The following is a 9477-nucleotide window of genomic DNA, read 5'->3' as shown; positions in this document are numbered from 1 at the left end:
GGTGATTTGTCTTCAACTTGGTATATTCAGGAGTTTTTTTACACCAATATCATAAAACAGAAGCTTCAAAACCTATCAGGCTGATGTTTATATTTTCTGCTTTCAGTAAATGACAAAAATCACAAATGGTTCATTCCCTTCCCTCATAAATATTGTACCACACGAGGATCTCAACAGGACACCCCACTGAAAGAATATCCAGATCCCACTGGCAATACTAGAAAATTCAATCAAATAAGCTCAGCTTTCCACTTCCCATTATTCTGCTTCTTTCTTTCTTTCTTTTTTCTTGCTTCCCTACCAGCCCTTCCTAATGCTGACCCCTCTGTGCTCCCTCCTTGCCAAGCTTCCTTTCCTCTGCAGAGGAAGTGGCAATCTCCTTCATTCTCTCTACACACCACTGGGGGCTTCTCTTGGAATTAGTCCTGTGTGCTTTCCTCACACTCCTGCACTGCCTTCCTGAATTTTTGTATCATCTCCTCTTTTTAGAGAACAAAATTCTAGGAGCTTTTATGTTCAGCTAGGGCCAAAAGCTAGAGGAAGGCTCAATTACTTCTCCTTCCCCTTTCTTTCCTTTGCTCTGAGTCAGAAGCATAGAGCAGGCAGCTGTAAAACTGGCTAAGGGAATACTGAGGGTTTGAAGCCAAAAAATGTTAATAAATGAGACTTATTCAATCAAAGAAACTTTAAGAAAAACAAATACTTTTATTTGAAAATAGTATTTAATATTCCCAATGATAGAGCAATAACAGTCCATCCCTGTTTTCTGAAAGTAGGTATAAATATGTCAAAAACAATCCACAAATTAGATAATTGAAATATTTTTCATTATGTATGGAGGATACTTTTAATGGAGAAAATAATTCCATCAACTACTCATCTACAGGATTCCTTGTTTTCATAGCACTGAATTTTTTACACATCATCCAGAATACTGTCAGACTAAAATTTCTGATAGTAAGAAGGCATATTTCAATTTAAAAATTATGTAAGGAAATTTATTTCCCACCAATAAAGCTTTGGTTTAATGATGTGCAGCCCTTCAGTATAGCATCCTTAGATTAATACACATTAAGCAATAAGTAAAAGGAAAATATTTCTGTCTATTAATCTCAGCAAATTTTGGCAAGCCCTGCCTATTTTTGTAATTTCTGTAGTACAAAACAAGTATAAAAAGCATTATTTTATCACTGTTATTCGTTTATTGCTATTACTTACTTATGATCTATATTTATATTTTATTTTCTCAGCTATTTTCTATCACCTTGGTAGCATTATTTTAGTTTGATGAAACAAAATGTTTCTTGAGAACTGACATGGCAGTTTTTTAATATAGTCAAACATAGGGAGTTTCTGTTAAATAGCTGTAGTGACTTCACCCAAATTTCTGCTATATCTGCATGAAAGTGTGGAAGAAAAGGAAAAAATAAAGATTGTTTGTTTCTTAGAAGGAATGCTAGCAATTCATGGAGGAAATGTTTATATCTCATTGAATCCTGGATTGATCTGGAAATTATAATGCATAGAAAGTGTGACCTAATAGCTGCTATAAATCTCAAAAATCTCTTCCTAAATACTTCATATTTCTGATATAAATGTGAATTTTATAAAAGCTATAGCCTTTGTATATGACATAAAATCTATGACATTCATTGGGCTGGAATCAGAATCAAAAATGCATCACCTGATAGTCTCACAACTTTAGTTAAGTAAATTGATGAAAAGTCACCCGTCCTGTGAGACAGTTCTATGAAAAAGCAGTTCTCAGCTCTATATGAAATCATTGTTACTTCTAACTTAGGTATGGCATTTAGACAGGAGGCAAGAGAAAAATTCTCTTTCTCAGGCAAACATTGCCCCCTCGTGCTATAAAGGAGCCAAGACATGTAACTTTCTGATTCAGAAGTTTGGAAGGGGTTTGGTTTATCCACAAACAAAGGTGCAGTTAATTTTAGTTTGGTTGGTTGGTTTGTTTGTTTGGGGTTTTTGGTTGTTTTTTTTTCATTCTTCGAATTTCCCATTTAGAAATTTTAGAAAAAAATTTCCTTCTCATAAACATTTATTCCTTTTGCAGATCACATACATTCCCTGTCTTCAGGGACTGCTTGTACAGAAAAAGTTTTCTCCACTTATGCATTTCTTTATATCTCTAAAGTCCACTAGTAAATGATCATTGTAAAGATACTGGAGAAACAACAGTGGGAATTCACAAAGATGTTATATGAAAGTGAAAATAAAAATATTCTTAAAACCTTTTGAGATTTCCCAGTTGAAAAAGAAAGGGCTGAATATTTTAGAAACAATATTTTAATACAATAAATAGCTATTTTAATACAATAAAAAGCTATGCTACCACTTAGAAATCTTTTGTGCCTCTTTTAGTTTAACAAATTAATAAACTGGACTGGGGTCAAGCTCTCAAATATCAAGTGTCTTTCCAAAAATGTCTACAGATATTTCAAAATAATAAAAAAATATAGCTGGAGCTATTCTTGATAAGAATAGCTATTAAATGTCAACTTTCCTCTGCTTTCTTCCTACAGATGCCAGGAAATCTGTCCACAAACTTCCCAAGAAAGGGACCCTATCTCCTTTAACATTAGAAATAAAAAGAAAAAAAACTCAGGGTTCCTCTAGATTAACTAGACTACAAAGGCAAATTAAAAGAGTGAAAATTCAATGAACCATAGAAAGCCATTTGCTTTCATCTAAGAAGTTGATATAATCATCAAACCATGTTATTGGGTTATTTTTAATAAAACTTGATCATCCTGCTTCTGTGGATTTAATTTAGCTAGCAACAGCAGGCTTCTCCAGGTCTGATCATGATGGTTTTAAACCTTTATCTCAGATATTTTCAGTTCATGTAATTACTGGTATATTTTCATCTGCATAAGTAGGAAAACTAGGATCAAAATATTTTGCACCAGCCCAAACTCAGATAGAGAATTTTATATTATAATACCTGGGAGAAATCTGAATCTTTGTAACACATTTAAAAATTAGGGCATTCTCCTAGGCATACAAAGATAAAGTTGATTTGCAGTCACTTTTTTAAATTAAAAAAATCTAGCCACTTACCTAGAGCTCAATAGCAAGTATTTTTCCTAAATCCACAAAGGGAAAGGAAGGGTTGAATTTTCTTTTACTGCAAATGATATTTTCTTTTCCTTGTCTATATTTGGTCATCCTCAAAGACATGTAAGATTCACAGTGTATTAATATTGACAATTCAGATTGATAAAGTTGATTCAGTGAAAAAAGTATACAATAACTTCTGAGAGTATGGTTTAATCCTGTTGCCTGAGCCATACCACTAGGCAAGTACATCTAAATAATTACTTCTCCCCACTTGTTCTTTAATAATAACAGCTGCCAGGCCACTCTACCAATATTGTTAGTTTCTTGGATTCTCCTGTTTTTCTGCTTAGATCACCCATAACATTATTGGAGGCAGATGTTGGATCTCAAAGGCTATTTTTAAATCACTTGGACATCATCAAGAAACTCTGAAATCCTTGCAATTAGTTCATCCAGAAGACTGCCGTCATGAAAACTAACATTTAAATGAGCATGAAATTCAAGCTAAACTGGGTATTCCATAAGTGAAACAAATTAGCTAATCACCTAATTTTAAATGTGGATTCTAAATTTTGCATGTGTATCTAGTAGGTTCTCTTGGTTCTTACTCAGACAGCTTGCTCCAGCATGATTGCTATTTTTTAGCATACCTTATCAGAGAGTGACAGAACACCAATATACTGGAGATGAATGTTTCCTACCTGAGCACAGCATAGAGCACTAAGTTAACAAAGCCCAGTGTTTTGTAAATTTGCACATTCTATTCTTAGACCTAGGGTTAGGTCAGAGTACCAGTTACGTTTCTTGCAAATAACCATATGGCTGAAGCTACAAAGCACCAAGTGAAAGGCATTGCTTTAAAACAGAAGCAGATCAAAATGCTGAGCGTGATGTAATCAATGAGTTGTAAAAAATAAACGCATGTGAAAAATGGAAATTGATTCTTTCAGTCAATTAAGAAGCAACAGGGGTAATGACGTGCACGATTAACCCTGTTCTTTCACTGCAGTAACAGAGTGATTACTAAGATAAGATGCTGTGATATGGCATATTACATTACAATACAATCCCCTAGTTTTGCCCTCTGACAACACTAAGTGGTGCACCTCAAGAATTGAGATGGACAGACCTGCACCAGTAAGTTGGCAATTCAATAAAGATGACATAATACAAGCTGGAAGAAAGCTGGGATAGAGAAATGTCCTGAACAGTACTCACAGCCAACCATGGGGGGGTGGACGAATAGCACATCCCAAAACAGATTTTTTGGCCTCTCTGACTCAAAACTCCCATTCTAGGTGGAACAGAGAGGCAAGAGAGCAAGAGTAAAACAATCCCCAGCAGAATTCCAACTTTTTTCTTCCATGTAGGATCGTACCCCCGACTTTGGAACCCTGCTGCTGCTCCAGGAAGACTGCAGGGTGCTTTGCCGCTCCATCAAAGCTGAGACAGGCAAAGTGCCAGAGCACAACAGGGAGCTTTTTTTTTTTTTTAATTTAATCTCTAAAATAAAAATAAACATATTTTCTGACACCAGCTTTCAGTATGTACAAGGTTTGAAAATTTGCAGCTATCCTACTCTGCTTCCTTTTTGGAGTATATGTTGGTGTGCCTGTCCTTGCACATCTGTATGAATTTGAAGAAATTAAATCCCAGATTTGTGGTTGCTTCTTGCACACTATAACAAAAACAATGTTATGGCACTGTGTTCTGACAATGTCTAAATAGCTGAGCTAAGTTGCTGCAAACAAGAAAAAAGGACGAAAAAAGCACTACCCCTATTTTCATTTTGTGGTATGCCAAACCACAAAATTTGGCCCAAATTCCTCATAGTGTCCACAGGTGCCATATACATATTTTTATCACAAATATGCTGTATACAAAATGACATTTGTTCTTAGCAGATTTTCTACTCTTTGTTGAAATTGTCCCCAGATGCTTTGCATAAATTACAAGCTATAATTATTTTCCCTGAAGGTGATCAAAGCCCAGAGAATATGGAGCATGTTTTCTGTGTCTTAGCTGAGTACAGGAACGACCAAAAGCAATCTCACTGCTGCTGTGACACCACTCCAAAGTAGAGCTTTCTAATCATTCCAGCAGAATTTGGCACCACAGAGGCTGTGGTCACTCACACCCATGGCACAGCTACACAATGAACATCCAGAGAACAGATTTGCTCTAGAGCAGTGATCAGAGGCCAAGTAGCCACCCTGCTGACACAGGAACACAGACATACATTCTATAGCTCCCTGTGGCAGCCTTGTGCCTCACAACAACTTAATCCACAAGAACAAAAGGAAAAGCTGTCTTGTATACTCTGCCTTGGAGGGGTGGATGGTAAAGTTTTATTTAGCTGAGCATCCAAAAAATAACATATTGTGTCTAAGGAGATATGGGTGATGGCTTTTGTCTTCTCTAATAAGGTTCTCTCACAATCTTTCTCTGTATTTGGAATGTTTAGTTGTACTCATTCTGCTGCCTACACGAGGTGCCTCCAGAGGTATCATACAGTGTTCTTTTATGTCACCAATATAAAATGACCCCCAGAGCTTAGCAGAGACATCCCTTTCCCTGAGGAGGCTTTACAGTAGAAAGTAAATGGCGTGGTTCAGAAGGTTTACAATAAGAGAGCTTGACAGAAAAGACCAACAACACTTGCACCTCCACCTATCACTGTCAGCTTTCTCTACTTCAAAATCAGCTGCCACTGGCTGGTTCTGTCTGGCTATTGGACCCTGCCTCTCATGTCCCTTCAACACCATTAGCTAGCCTTCATAAAATGAAAGCCAGCACCAAATGCCCCTTCTTGATTTCATGGCCCAGATCAACCCTTCATCAGTCGCTTAGGTTCAGCTGCCTCCTTATTACATTTAACCTAACCCATTGATTTGGTTCCTACTCTGGAGATGTTAATATTCACTTGGCCTTGTTCAAGAGTGACATTTAGCAAACAGGAACTTAATTTTTCGTACTGGATTTTCGTACCAATATGATATAATATTAAGTCCTCAATGGTGCTTTTAGTCTTGAACTTGAGAAATATTCACACTTTGTTGTGGACTTCCTGCATTTCATATAAACATGCATGAAAGGACACAGTACAAGAATGCTACTTTACACAGACATATGAATAGGACTAACATATCAGATTTCTGAAAATAAGCAGTCATTTCAGAGTGACAGTGGATTCTAGATGAACTAATCTCTTCTCCCTTATTTTAGAGATACTGTGATAGACTCAAAGAAATTCTTTCTCTTTACTTATATCTCAATAATGCTTCAGAAACATCCTATCCTGTTATCCCAAGACTTACCTTGTAAATGCACTTGTCAAGAAGAGATACTTGCTGAGAAATTAAGCAGCCCGTTAATCCATCTAAACAGACTAAATTCTAACATGCACAACTGAAAAGTGCAATATGACATTACATTTACATAGTGTTCATGGGCATATTTCTGGAAAAGGCTGTGTATTTGTGTTGTGCAACATGCTGCATAAGATATGTGATCAAAACGAGAGAAAAGTGTGAACATGAAGGGCCATTCTGTACATGTTTTTGAAAATTATCTCACAGATGGCACTTTCACTCCATAATGTAATTTTTTATGCATCAAAAGAAATGAGAGATAAGGACATCTTGGTAGTTTAGAAGTAAAGGGACTCATTGCCTCTGATAAAAGATAATCTCCTTTATCAGATAAGAGTACAGTCTATCTAGGTATTTCAAGTAGGAACACACCACCCTTCTAAAGAAAGTACTTTCCTTACCATTCACAGCTTGCACTGACTGGCACTGTGCTAGCTTTAGCCACCACCCCACTGTAGAAAAATGGACATATATAACCCTACATCCTTCATTCTACAAAGGCCTTTCTCAAAACTAGCATTATTTAGAAGACCATACCACTAATAGTACAGAAAACTGCCACTGTCAGTTAGGATGCTGTAGTTCTAGAGAGTTAGTGTTTGTTGGTTTGTTTGGGGCTTTTTTCCCAACAAAAAATCTCACATGATATGGTGTAATGGAAGATTCTAGCTTTGACAATCAGGATTCAAATGAGATCCACAATCTTTATAATAGCCCAGTCAAAAAAAAAACAAAAAAAACCCAAAAAAACCCCCAAACAAACAAAAAAAACCCAAAACCAAAAACAAACAACCCCCCCAAAAAACAAACAAACAAAAAACCCACCCAGGATATTTTTTTAAGGTAAGAGATATAACTTTAGTCTTGAGACCCACACTAGTTTTATGGCTTTCAAAGCCTTCACATCTGTTCCAGCCTCCCAAATCACTGCACCCATGCAACCTTCCAGAACAGGTTTTGCTTTCCCTGTACTATTTTCCTTTCTCTTCCTTTGGCCCTGTGTTTGGAGACAATGACTCTGATAGTATCCTCCTTCATTCAGTATCCAAAATCCAGTCAAGCAATATTAGGTTCCTTGTATTGAGAACTTGCATATATCTCTGTTTCATCAAAGACCCAACTCTTTGCAGGATCAAGGAAATGGATAATTCAATGAAGCCCAGAGAAACTATATTATATAACAACTGGAAAATGAATGTCTGTCTTTCATAAAAGGGAAGGAAAAAACAGAGTTTTCCAATGCTATCGAGTTTCCCTTACAGATCTGGAACCTCTTACAGGAATAGTATCAGCTGCTCTCTTCCTACAAGTATCACCAGGTTCCCAAAATGATGGAGAAAGAAGGCAAAAGAGCTCTGACTACCTCCTTTGGAGTCTATGATCATCTGTTTTTTCCCAGAAGCAGGAGAGATAGTGAATTGGAGTGCTTTTCCAACAACACTTCTAAAACTCTTGATGCCTGTAGTTTCAAGTTCCCAAGAGACCAACATTATTCTAATCAAAGTTGTTGACTACAGTGATTGGCAAGTGCACAATGTCTTCAGCTGCAAAAAGAAGTCTACCACAGAAGCACAGAAAAACAACTTCCCTCAGATAACTCAGACAAACTTTAATTTGCAACCAAAACCAATGCCAAAACAAACAAGAGGCATACCAATGACACATAAGAAGTTACCAGTTTGGTATGCCAGTTGGGAATATTGTCACTACATGGACACAAAAAATATGATCCAAAGCACGAGCAGAGTCACTCACACACAAGGGGAATCTCTCACTCTGGGGTATTCAGAAGTTCAGTTTTCCTCACCCAGAAGGTTAAAAAATCACTCAGGGGTATCCAGCAGTAAAATGGTCACTCAGGAAGGAGAGGCACGGTAGGGGCAAAGGCACTAAATTCCAGGAAGTTTCCTTGGGTAGCATCCCATCCCAAGGGGAGAGCTTCCCCTCACACATCCACTGCTCCAAGGAAAACCACACCCAGGGCATTTCTGGCAGGGCCCTATTTGCATGTCCAGAGAAGGGTTGTGAAGCTGGTGAAGGGTCTGGAGCACAAGTCCTATGAGGAGCAGGTGAGGGAGCTGGGGCTGTTTAACCTGGAAAAAAGCAGGCTCAGGGAAAACCTTATTTCTCTCCACAGCTACTCAAAATCTTGGAGCAAGCTGGGGACTGGATTCCTTGTCCCATGTAACAAGTTATGAGACAAGAGGGCATGAACTCAAGTTGCACCAGGAGAGGGTTAGATCATTCACTGAAAGGATGGTCAGGCATTGGAATAGCTGCTCAAGGAAGCATTTGAGTCACCAACCCTGGAAGTGTTAAAAAATGTGTAGATGTGGCACTTGAAGGCAAGGCTTAGTGGTGAACATGACAGTGTTGGATTAACGGTTGGATTTGATGACCTTAGAAGTCTCTTCCGACCTTAATGATTCTATAATTCCATAACCTGGTTGTGTCAAGGCCATGCTCATACCTAGCAATGGTCCAGAAATTTCTCTGGACCAAGGCTTCTCATGGGGACCCTGTCTGTTCACCAAGGGTCCTGCGTTCTTCATTCCTGCTGCTGGGTGGGGACAGGGTGAGGAAGCAGAGGTCCTGGTGTGTGTGCCACAGCCATGGAATGGTGCTGTAAGGGTGGAAATACCCACATCAAAGGCTGGCAGCCACCACCTATCGGCTGGGTGCAAATGTGGGGGGTGTGCACCTGCCACAACCACAGATAGGAGACCCTCTCCCAAGGTCTCCTCTGACCTCTGAGGGCTCTCTGAAGAGTTACAAACCTGTTTGAACTTCAGATCTTGCTGTCATGCCCAAGCACAGCCATGAAGAGACATCAAACAAGCCTGGCCAATGCATGCTATCCGTTCAAGCAGCTGGGCAGCTTCAGAAACAGATCCTAGAGGCAGGAGGGGCAGAAAAGCACTGAGACCCATCTCTGCCTACATAGTCCAGGCAGCAGATCAGGAGCTGGTGGGCCCTGTGTTCCCTAATTGTGTTTTTAACAGCCAGATTCTACCTTGCTACCAAG

Source organism: Sturnus vulgaris, chromosome 1 (genome assembly GCF_052056855.1).
Source record: "Sturnus vulgaris isolate bStuVul1 chromosome 1, bStuVul1.hap1, whole genome shotgun sequence".
Lineage (NCBI taxonomy): Eukaryota > Metazoa > Chordata > Aves > Passeriformes > Sturnidae > Sturnus > Sturnus vulgaris.
The sequence above is the reverse complement of the archived record's forward strand: the minus strand, read 5'-3'. Positions refer to the sequence as shown.